At 42.6% G+C, this 11331-nt stretch overlaps 2 long non-coding RNA genes across 4 annotated transcripts; both read left to right on the top strand.

Moving 5' to 3' along the window:
* On the top strand, nucleotides 439-1327 carry LOC110437698. 2 transcript variants are annotated; one of them, XR_002455636.1, is made up of 3 exons: nucleotides 439-706; nucleotides 920-1081; nucleotides 1289-1327. It is a non-coding gene; the product is annotated as an uncharacterized LOC110437698 (long non-coding RNA). The 2 variants fall into 2 exon arrangements; XR_002455637.1 differs by lacking the exon at nucleotides 439-706 and adding an exon at nucleotides 765-816.
* LOC110429898 lies at nucleotides 5354-6220 on the top strand. Of its 2 annotated transcripts, none has more exons than XR_002447088.1 (3): nucleotides 5354-5602; nucleotides 5813-5974; nucleotides 6182-6220. It is a non-coding gene; the product is annotated as an uncharacterized LOC110429898 (long non-coding RNA). The 2 variants fall into 2 exon arrangements; XR_002447089.1 differs by lacking the exon at nucleotides 5354-5602 and adding an exon at nucleotides 5658-5709.

Raw genomic sequence — 11331 nt, forward strand, 5'->3', positions numbered from 1 at the left:
TTGTCCAACCTATTCTTTTGTTTTGTTTATTTTTAGGTCTATGCTTTGACATGACCATGACATAATCCACAAAGCAAATAATCAGATCGATGCTTTGACCACGTCGCAGCCCTAGTAATATGTCTTTCATCTTTCTATGTCACACATGCCAAGGACACCAGGTCCATCACGTAGTGTGTCAGCTATAAATAATTAACAAGCTATTCTACCCTAGATGCCCAGCAGATCATATGTGCCGCCGCCGCCGCAACCTCGGCAATCTACTTGCCGTCCATGATGAGCGTTCTCGACTTCTCAACGTCCTGGCTTCAGTGCAAACGGGATCGCCAGCAAATTATCACGTGAGTCTTCTGTGCTTGGCAACGATTCAATGAGTACTTTCACCGGCCATCCTCTCATAACTCATAATATCTCCATTGTCAGAGCCGTAGCTTCAGCCACCATTGTTAATCTCTACCAACAACAATAGGACCAGCACGTCGATGCTCAGGAGCATCAACTGAGTTTGAGGAACTCTACAATTTAAGACCCATATGTTCTCCATACCCCAACCTAGCTGTCGAGATTTGTTTTTTTTACTGGTGAAGTCATTGGCCAATGAAAGATGTTTGCCGAACCCTGACGGTGACGAGGTGTTCTTTACCACTACGTGTGTTGCTATCGCCCAATCCATGTCAGACCTGCACTTTGCCGTAATCTGCCGCTGGTGAGCACCTCTCATGTCTTCATCCCTATCTCATCTATCGTCTTCGCCAAGCCATAATAAGCGATATATGCTATTGGTTTCCATCAACTCTGGTAGTGTGTGCAGATTCGGTACGTTGCTATGGCCTGCCGATTATCATCTGCTGCGGGTACTGTACGTGCTGATGGAGTGATGGTTATCCTCCCCACTAATTATCTCTCATCTTTTGAGCAGGAGCATGTAAGCCGCCATGCATGCAACTGTGCACGTCTAGGACTGCTGCCCCAAGCTGAAGGCTTCCTCTCCCCCATCGTGCATAGCAACCTGCAATTTGCCATGGCCATGATCGTACAGGAGTTCAAGGGTTAGGACAAAGTATTTACAGAATAGCCTCTGGTTCGTAAAATCTTCATCGTTTCTTTGTTTCAACTCCGATTTTCATGATCTTTACGTCTATGAAATCGTAGTGATGCGTAGAATCCTTTTATAAACTTTTCATACTGTTTTTATATGATTGGTGTACTGTTCTAATTGTAGCCTTGTTTGCTTCGTGTATGTTTGTCTCCGATTGTTTGTGTGTTGGTGATCGATGATTGAGTTTAGTCAGTGAGCAATTCGTGGTGAACAAGAGTACTTCAGTGATCAAGATCAGAGCCTTGGACAACTAGTAAGATCAGCAAGAGCAATTGGATTAAGGCAAGTATAGCATTTGGATTTTATTTCTGTGACCATGATCCTGTGGCTAGATTAATGTTAAGTAATAAATGATAAAAGTGACTTTTTAGCAACTTGATGATTTGTCTGTACGTGATCACCCGGGATAACAGTGCAACCATGAGGGCTATAATGGCTCTGGCTTTAGCTCAGTATGAGGACCTTTTTCTAGCTTGTTAGCGGTTACCTTAAATGGCGTAAGAATGGCTAGACACGTTGGGTATAGTGTGGCCTCTGTCCGTGTGTATAGGCTGCGGGTTATGTGCCATGGAAGGGGGGCTCTATATCTGCCTGCCGAGTGAATCTAATGGCCCTAACTTGTTAGACGAAACCTTTGAAAGGCTTCATAGTGATCCCTGCTGGCCTCCCTAGGAAGGGGGTTAAGAGATTAGCTACCTCAGGCGAAAGGGTAAATCATGACTCATGGGTAAAGATGTACAACCTCTGCAGAGTGTAAAACTGGTATACTAGCCGAGCTCACGGTCAGGAGCGGCCTTGGGGACATCTACATTAAGGGTGATGATTTTTGTGTGTTAAATATGCTTATTATTTATTGTTTAATGCTTTACATTATTTATGTCACATTGATCATGAGATTGTGGGATCTATACAATCTAGTTGCTATACTTGTGGAGTTCGACATGGACTCACTCTTGCTATTTCCCCCAAACCTCAGGATAAGTTTAGGCTTGTGATCAACCAGTCAGTTGGATCCTGTAGAGAGATGTAATACCCGAAGGTTGGAGTTGTCTATCCGCTGTTTGCTATTAAAGGTTACCTCTTTTATATTAAAGTACGTTATATATTTATGCATTGTCTTTTGATATTACCTCTTATTTGTAGCTATATGTGGGATTTGACTTCTAAAACTCACATATGGTGCATATCTGATTTTGTCCTTAAAATCGGGTATTACAAATTGGTATCAGAGCAATGCTGACTGTAGGACGCAAGCCTAGTTAGAAATTTGCCGTCTTAAGGTTTTTGAAATTGTCATAAAATCCTTGCTCTATAAACCTTGCTATTTTCCTCTATACTATATCTCTACCCTTGCTATTCCTCTCTATCTTGTTGCTTATTTTAAAAGTATACTTGTTCTCATCTTCACTCCTTGATTTGATAAGCTTGTAGAATCTTCTCTTACCACCTGCTTACATAGTTGAAAGAGAATCTTAGGATGCTTACCCTTAACATGAAGAGAACGATAGTATCGCAAGCTGAGTGATGTGTGAACCTTCAATGCTTAATTGGTTTGTTATTATGTTTATGCTTGATTTGGATCTTTGTAATGAGTGCAATTGTCTTGTGGGATTTCCTTACAATTTCATTAGTTCATAGGCTTAAGGCATAAGGATTAATGAAATAAGTAGTTGGGTTTGGCTATCTCTTGTTTCTATCTCTTGCTGATTTCTGGAGCAGCCTGCAATAATTCTGGTGTATCTCAAGTTCTGATCGTGCAATGTTTATCAAATTTTTTTTGAGAATAACTAGACTTCAAGATCTTTCTCTGACCGCAAAAAGCACCCTCATAGCTATTATGGTTCGGAAGTTACAAAAATCACAAGGTGACACAGTTGTGCTGTCAGAAATCTGGACCAGTTTTGGTTGCCTACTGTTTTAGACAAATGAAACTATAGAATTTGGAAAAGTGGTATATAGACAAGTTGTAGACAATTTTCTAAGCTTTCCAACAGTACAAGCTGGAACTTATTTGGATAAGTAGAACCTGAGTTATGACATTTACAATTGGATGTTTCTGTTCTGTTTCAAAGTCTGGACAGTTTTGGTATTTTCTATCTTCAGTCAAATTAATTTCAGAATCTGGGAAAACATGGTATACGAAAGTTGTAGAGGATTTCCTAAGATTTTCAAAAATGTAAGGATCATCTCCAGATGAGTTCAGTACCTCGAGATATAATTTCTGGAAGTTACTGCACCTTTGCTGAGACATTATCAGGAAGGATATTATGTTTGATTATTTTACCTATGCTTAAATACAGAACCTAAGGAGGACTTCTACATGAAAGTTGTAGGGAATTTCATAAGTTTTCTAACGATATAATCTGCAACTCTATTGGATTAACAGAATAAGAGTTATACATGTTTTACTATGCTGGTATTTTTCATATCGCGAGGAAATTTCAGGATACCTGTTTGCTCCCCTGCACATAAGTTCTTTGGGATGTCAGAAGTTCTCAATGTTAACTTGTCTAGAAAGTATGCAAGCTACCTTTCTTGGTCCCCTAGTTGACTTTTCTTAAGGGGGGAAGCCCAATTAAAGAACTATAAGGAGAAGAAGTGGTTAATAACTGAACATCTACAAGGACATCAAGTGCTTGGTACGTTGGTTTGTTTTAAGAAATCATTCTATTTGGAGTGTGCTAATACCAATGGAGGTTTATGTCATTACTGATACTCATGGATTAAGAGTTGTGTATGAGGATCAGATGGCACCAAACTCTACAGAGTTGTATGTATAGTGTGAGAGTGAAGCAACTTAACTGTGATAAAGGTACTGATAATTGGAACTTAGTGATGAAACTAACCTTGGATCAAGAGACTCGGTACAGCGAATTTAAAAGACTTTATGATGTGTAGCGTCTAAAAAGGATAGGAGAAATAAGTTTAAAGAAGGATCGTACCTACTACACTAGGTGTCTCGTCAATATTTTAGAAATACTTGAGAGGCTACTTGGAGTAAGAGAATGGAATCATTGCTATGAAGATATATCTACTCAAGAAAGTAAACAAGATTCAAAATCTACGTCTCTTTGATAACTGTCTTCCGAATCTCGAGGACGAGATTCATCTTAAGGGGGTAGAATTGTAACACCCTAAAATTTACTCCTTTTGAAATATAGATAAAATTATTTAATTTTGTATTTTTGTGCTCATGAAAATATAGGAAAAATAATATTTTTTATTAAATTCAAATTTATCATAAGGCTTAGCAATATTATTATGCATACATGCTGGTGCATATGTTTTGATGTGATGCTTGTTGCTTTTTTATGTGTTGATAGTAAGAAAAATATTTAAAATACGTTTAGTAGATCGATCTTCCTTATTCGGCACGTATTTATCTTTTATCTACACCCAAATTCCTTGTTTCTAAGCTCAAATTTTTATTAGGACCTTCCTAAAATATTTTCTTTGTCACTCAAAGCACTTCTTGTAGTTTCTCGTCCATCAGGCCTTTTTCCGTGAGCATAATCTAATTTTTAGATGCTCCAAATTATGTTATCATGAGCTCCAAATACTTTATCTCGGTTCTTCATATTTTATAATGCCGCTGATAAATTTTCCGTGAAATTTTAGAGCTTTCGAAGTATTTTTTTGTGAGTTAAATAATTATTCTTGACTTTTCTAGAATTGTTATATCCACCAAATTACTTAATTTCGAAAATAACTAATCTTGACCCTAAATCACCGTTGGCCTAAACAATTTTGCTCTTTCATTATTGGATGGAAGAAGGCCCGTGAAATCCACTCTCAAATTGTCCAACCTATTCTTTGGTTTTGTTTATTTTTAGGTCTATGCTTTGACGTGACCATGACATAATCCACAAAGCAAATAATCAGATCGATGCTTTGACCACGTCGCAGCCCTAGTAATATGTCTTTCATCTTTCTATGTCACACATGCCAAGGACACCAGGTCCATCACGTAGTGTGTCAGCTATAAATAATTAACAAGCTATTCTACCCTAGATGCCCAGCAGATCATATGTGCCGCCGCCGCCGCAACCTCGGCAATCTACTTGCCGTCCATGATGAGCGTTCTCGACTTCTCAACGTCCTGGCTTCAGTGCAAACGGGATCTCCAGCAAATTATCACGTGAGTCTTCTGTGCTTGGCAACGATTCAATGAGTACTTTCACTGGCCATCCTCTCATAACTCATAATATCTCCATTGTCAGAGCCGTAGCTTCAGCCACCATTGTTAATCTCTACCAACAACAATAGGACCAGCACGTCGATGCTCAGGAGCATCAACTGAGTTTGAGGAACTCTACAATTTAAGACCCATATGTTCTCCATACCCCAACCTAGCTGTCGAGATTTGTTTTTTTTACTGGTGAAGTCATTGGCCAATGAAAGATGTTTGCCGAACCCTGACGGTGACGAGGTGTTCTTTACCACTACGTGTGTTGCTATCGCCCAATCCATGTCAGACCTGCACTTTGCCGTAATCTGCCGCTGGTGAGCACCTCTCATGTCTTCATCCCTATCTCATCTATCGTCTTCGCCAAGCCATAAGCGATATATGCTATTGGTTTCCATCAACTCTGGTAGTGTGTGCAGATTCGGTACGTTGCTATGGCCTGCCGATTATCATCTGCTGCGGGTACTGTACGTGCTGATGGAGTGATGGTTATCCTCCCCACTAATTATCTCTCATCTTTTGAGCAGGAGCATGTAAGCCGCCATGCATGCAACTGTGCACGTCTAGGACTGCTGCCCCAAGCTGAAGGCTTCCTCTCCCCCATCGTGCATAGCAACCTGCAATTTGCCATGGCCATGATCGTACAGGAGTTCAAGGGTTAGGACAAAGTATTTACAGAATAGCCTCTGGTTCGTAAAATCTTCATCGTTTCTTTGTTTCAACTCCGATTTTCATGATCTTTACGTCTATGAAATCGTAGTGATGCGTAGAATCCTTTTATAAACTTTTCATACTGTTTTTATATGATTGGTGTACTGTTCTAATTGTAGCCTTGTTTGCTTCATGTATGTTTGTCTCCGATTGTTTGTGTGTTGGTGATCGATGATTGAGTTTAGTCAGTGAGCAATTCGTGGTGAACAAGAGTACTTCAGTGATCAAGATCAGAGCCTTGGACAACTAGTAAGATCAGCAAGAGCAATTGTATTAAGACAAGTATAGCATTTGGATTTTATTTCTATGACCATGATCCTGTGGCTAGATTAATGTTAAGTAATAAATGATAAAAGTGACTTTTTAGCAACTTGATGATTTGTCTGTACGTGATCACCCGGGATAACAGTGCAACCATGAGGGCTATAATGGCTCTGGCTTTAGCTCAGTATGAGGACCTTTTTCTAGCTTGTTAGCGGTTACCTTAAATGGCGTAAGAATGGCTAGACACGTTGGGTATAGTGTGGCCTCTGTCCGTGTGTATAGGCTGCGGGTTATGTGCCATGGAAGGGGGGCTCTATATCTGCCTGCCGAGTGAATCTAATGGCCCTAACTTGTTAGACGAAACCTTTGAAAGGCTTCATAGTGATCTCTGCTGGCCTCCCTAGGAAGGGGGTTAAGAGATTAGCTACCTCGGGCGAAAGGGTAAATCATGACTCATGGGTGAAGATGTACAACCTCTGCAGAGTGTAAAACTGGTATACTAGCCGAGCTCACGGTCAGGAGCGGCCTTGGGGACATCTACATTAAGGGTGATGATTTTTGTGTGTTAAATATGCTTATTATTTATTGTTTAATGTTTTACATTATTTATGTCACATTGATCATGAGATTGTGGGATCTATACAATCTAGTTGCTATACTTGTGGAGTTCGACATGGACTCACTCTTGCTATTTCCCCCAAACCTCAGGATAAGTTTAGGCTTGTGATCAACCAGTCAGTTGGATCCTGTAGAGAGAAGTAATACCCGAAGGTTGGAGTTGTCTATCCGCTGTTTGCTATTAAAGGTTACCTCTTTTATATTAAAGTACGTTATATATTTATGCATTGTCTTTTGATATTACCTCTTATTTGTAGCTATATGTGGGATTTGACTTCTAAAACTCACATATGGTGCATATCTGATTTTGTCCTTAAAATCGGGTATTACATCTTTCTTCTGGTAACCTTGCGGGAGGGAGTATTGATATACCTTGGGTTATTGCTACCGATTATTAACCTCACTCCAGTTCAGATTTTACCGGTAGGGCTGGGTCGCAGGGACGACAGCCGCAGGTTGCCACAATATTCTGTAGTAGTAGTGTTTATGATCTGTCAACTGACAGATGAGTCTAAGGTGCAGAATTTACTAATGTGTAGAGACATTTGCGAATGTGTATATGGGGGTCAATATGGTTTTACACATATAACGAAGAACTTGATGAAGTAGTAACATTTAGCAATTAATTAATATAACTCAATGTCATAATGTGCACTGTCTACTGCTAATATATGGATGCAACCCAATTAATCGAAAGGTCGACATAAATAGTTTCTAAATGAAAAATACACAATAGACATATAGAAATAAAGCTGAAACTTTAGCTAAGGTTGCAAATTTCACTACGGGAGACAGACGCTTTGAAGGCTCAAATACACTCGGCAAAGCCTTTGCCGAGTGCCACACTCGGCAAAGAGCACACGGCAAAATTTTGGCCGGCAAAGGGGTCTTTACCGAGTGTTTTTTATCGAGCACTCGGCAAAGATAAAAATAAAAAAATAAAAAAATAATAATTTTTTTAGGGAAGGGCTGCCATCAGCTAGCACCCGTCTAAAGTTGAGCATGCAGCCCGCGGGCCGAAGGCACGGCCCAAAGCACGGTGATTTGGCCTGGCCCGAGCACGGCACGGCTCGATCCTAACCAGGACCGGCCCGGCCCGAAGCACGTAACGGGCCGTGCTTGGGCGAACCCCTTGGCCCCCTGGGTGGCACGGCCCGGCCCGCTTTTAACAGCAGGCACGGTGTCGGCCCGATATCAGGAAATTTGTGAAACTTGAAGTATCGTTATGTGACTTGTCAAACTCGTAATTTTTGATAAGTCAAATACGATCTTTGAATATATTGTGTTATGTGAATTGTGAAATATTAATGTCTACGAATTGAATGTGATTTACTTATGCTTTGTTAAATTGTATATTAAATTTGGTGTTTTTCATATAGCGGACCATGGGCCGGCCCGAAGCACTATTGGGCCTCATGCTTTTTGGGCTGGCCCGACCCGAAAATCAGCCCACGGGCCGTGCCTGGGCCGTTAGGCAGGCACGGTGACCTATGGAGGCACGGCCCGGTGGCACGTGGGCCATACGGGCCCGTGCCCTATCGAGCCATGCCTAGCACGGGCCATGCCGTGCCGGGCCGGGCTGGGCCGGCCCGTTGATCTTCTTTACACCCGCCGCAGCGCCCTCCACTTTTTTTTCAACATTTTTCCACAAGCACCCTTCACCTTTTTTTTTCAACATTTTCTACAAAATTCACAAATACGCCATAGGCAGTACTCGAATGCGACCTCGAGCTCACACAGCTCATGTAACACCCAAAGTTTTATTTCTTTTAAAATAGATGAATTGAATTTAAATGAATTTATTTTGTGAGCATTTTCAATATAGGAAAATAAATAAATTTGGAGAAATTAAAATTTAATAATTTTAGAATAATAATTTTTGTTGCATGCATGCTGGTGCACTTCTTTTATGTGATGAGTGGTTTTGAACAAAGGAATTTGAATTCAAAAATTCAATTGGAAAATAGTTTGAAAAATTTGTTTGGAAAATAAAAAGGAAAAAGCTTTCTCTCTCCCCCTTCCTTCTTTTCGGCCATTTTGGCCCAAACCCCGCGCCCCTTCTTGGGCCGCAGCCCAGCCGATTTCCCCCCTTCCCCCTCTCCCTCTCTGGCGGCTGACGGGTGGGGCCCACCCGTCAGGTTCATCCCCTTCCCCAACCGTCGCCCCCGAATCTCTCTCTCTCTCTGCTGATCTGCCAAGCCGAAGCCCGCTCCCAAGTTCTCCCCTCCCCGCGCCTGGATAAGTAGTGGGCTGCGAGCCGCACGTCTCCTTCTCCTCCCCAGTTCCCCTCTCCTCGCTTCTGCTCCCGTCCGTGCACGCGCAGAGAGAAACCGTCGCTGGAGTTTTCCGCCCGCCGCGCGAAACCGCCGTCCCGAGCCGTTTTCGCTCCGAATTAGCGCCGTGGTGAGCTTCCTCTCCCTTCCCGCTCTCTCCCCATCCAGTTCCCGAGCAAAACGGGGTCTCCAATCACCCCGGCCGCGCTCGCCGGAGAAGCTTTCCGCCGCCGGCCATGGCGCGGCAGCTCGGACGCTTCCCGGGTCGTTCCGAGGCTGGGAGCGTGATCCCCTCGCCCTCCTCTGTCTCCCAGCGGTTTCGGTTTGGAAAACCGCCCGCCGTAGCCTCTGTTGGGAGTGCGCCGGCGAGCTCGGGCCGGCAAGCAATGGCGCCCGCCGCCTCCTGCTTCAGCTCCAGCCGGCGCGCCACCTCCTCTCTCCCTCTGTTTCTTTCCTTTAATCTCGGCCGTCCGTTCGCGATTTGATGGCCGAGAAGAGCTCATACCCCCTTCGCGGGTCAGTTTTGCTAAAGAGTCCCCCTAAAATTTTGATTTTGTGCCCGCAGTCCTCGGCCGGGAGAATTCCAGGAATTTCTGTATTTATTTAAATTCGTTTAAACTCTGCCTTATTTACAGAATTGCCACCGCATTGTTTCAGCTATAAAATCATCGTTTGAACTCCGAATCGATCCGTTCAAGTTGCGTTAGTTTCGTAACTTTGTAAGCTTCATGTTGGTACCACTGTTGTTTAGGTTTACCACTGTTAGATTTCCTAGTTAATTATAAGTCCGTAGATTGCTGTTGAAATCCCGTTAAAAGCGTAACTTTCGCGTCGTAAGTCCGTTTTTCGTAAATTTCGCGTTGACGTGATCGTAGCAGCACGTAGATGATTTTGGAAAACTTTTATTTAACTTATTTACTGCTAGTGTACTGTTCTAACTTTAGGAATTATTCTCTTGCATGTTTGTCTTGGTATGCGTGATGATTGTGATGTATTGATCGAGGCCAGACGGTGCGGAGTATTTCGGGAGTCCGGAGCTCTTTGGGGACCAGCAGGACCAGCAAGACCAGCAGGAGTACGTGAACCAAGGCAAGTATAGCATGAGCCTACCTTGTTGTCCTACTTATTTTTAAGCATTTCACCCTGCATGTGTATAATATTGCAAACTATAAGGACATCCTAGTTGTTGATGACAATTACCTTGTTCCCGAGGGTTTTTATTGCATATGGGTAGAAGTGCTAGTGCTCTAACTCCAATTATATATGATCTGAAAGCAGTGATGGAACCATGGTTAATTGATTAAACATAATTATGATAAATGGAACATAGGGCTATGGTACAAATGACCGTTCGTCATGTTGTCCCAGACCCTCCGTAAGGACTTATCTGTCGGCAAAAGCTGGGACTTACAGTGCAACCGGGAGAGTCACATGGCTCTGACTTTAGCTCAGTAATAGGATCTTTTCTAACTCGTTAGAGGTTACCCGAAAGGGCGCAAGAGGGGCTTGCCACTTTGGGTGTAGTGCTGCCCTTGTTTCTATGAGTATAGCCGCGATGGAAATGCGCCATAGAAAAGGGGGGTTTTCTACATCTGCCTGCCGAGGAAACCTCGCGGCTCTAACTGGTTAGAATAGGCCTATGGAAGGCTTCATAGTGTACCCTGCCCGCTCACCTTGGTAGTGTTTGGGGGTCGATGGACCCCGAGCATATGGGCAACACGACTCACGGTGAAAGTGCACAACCTCTGCAGAGTGTATAACAGTTATAACAGCCGTGCTCACGGTCACGAGCGGCTCGGAAAACACACAGAATAACTGGTTACTATTGGCTTTATCGAATATGATGATGTACAATTTTGCTTTAATGTGACTTAATGACTTACTATGGTTCTGATGACTGATCATATGGGATACTTGGGAGCTTAAGCATAACCTAATAATAATTAATGATAAAATGTTGACCTACTAAAATACTGATGCTAACCTAGATTAGCCTGTTTGAGCCTCATAAATCCTCATGCTATGCTTGTGGAGTACGAGATGTACTCACGCTTGTATACTTCTTTTCTTTGGATAAAAATCCCGGATGGGTAACAGATGGTGGTAGCTATGAGGACTACCCGGAGGACTATTAGGCTTGTGCCTCACCAGTCGACCTTCCCTGTGTGAGGGCCATGAGA

Source organism: Sorghum bicolor, chromosome 8 (assembly GCF_000003195.3).
Source record: "Sorghum bicolor cultivar BTx623 chromosome 8, Sorghum_bicolor_NCBIv3, whole genome shotgun sequence".
In the NCBI taxonomy this organism is placed as follows: domain Eukaryota; kingdom Viridiplantae; phylum Streptophyta; class Magnoliopsida; order Poales; family Poaceae; genus Sorghum; species Sorghum bicolor.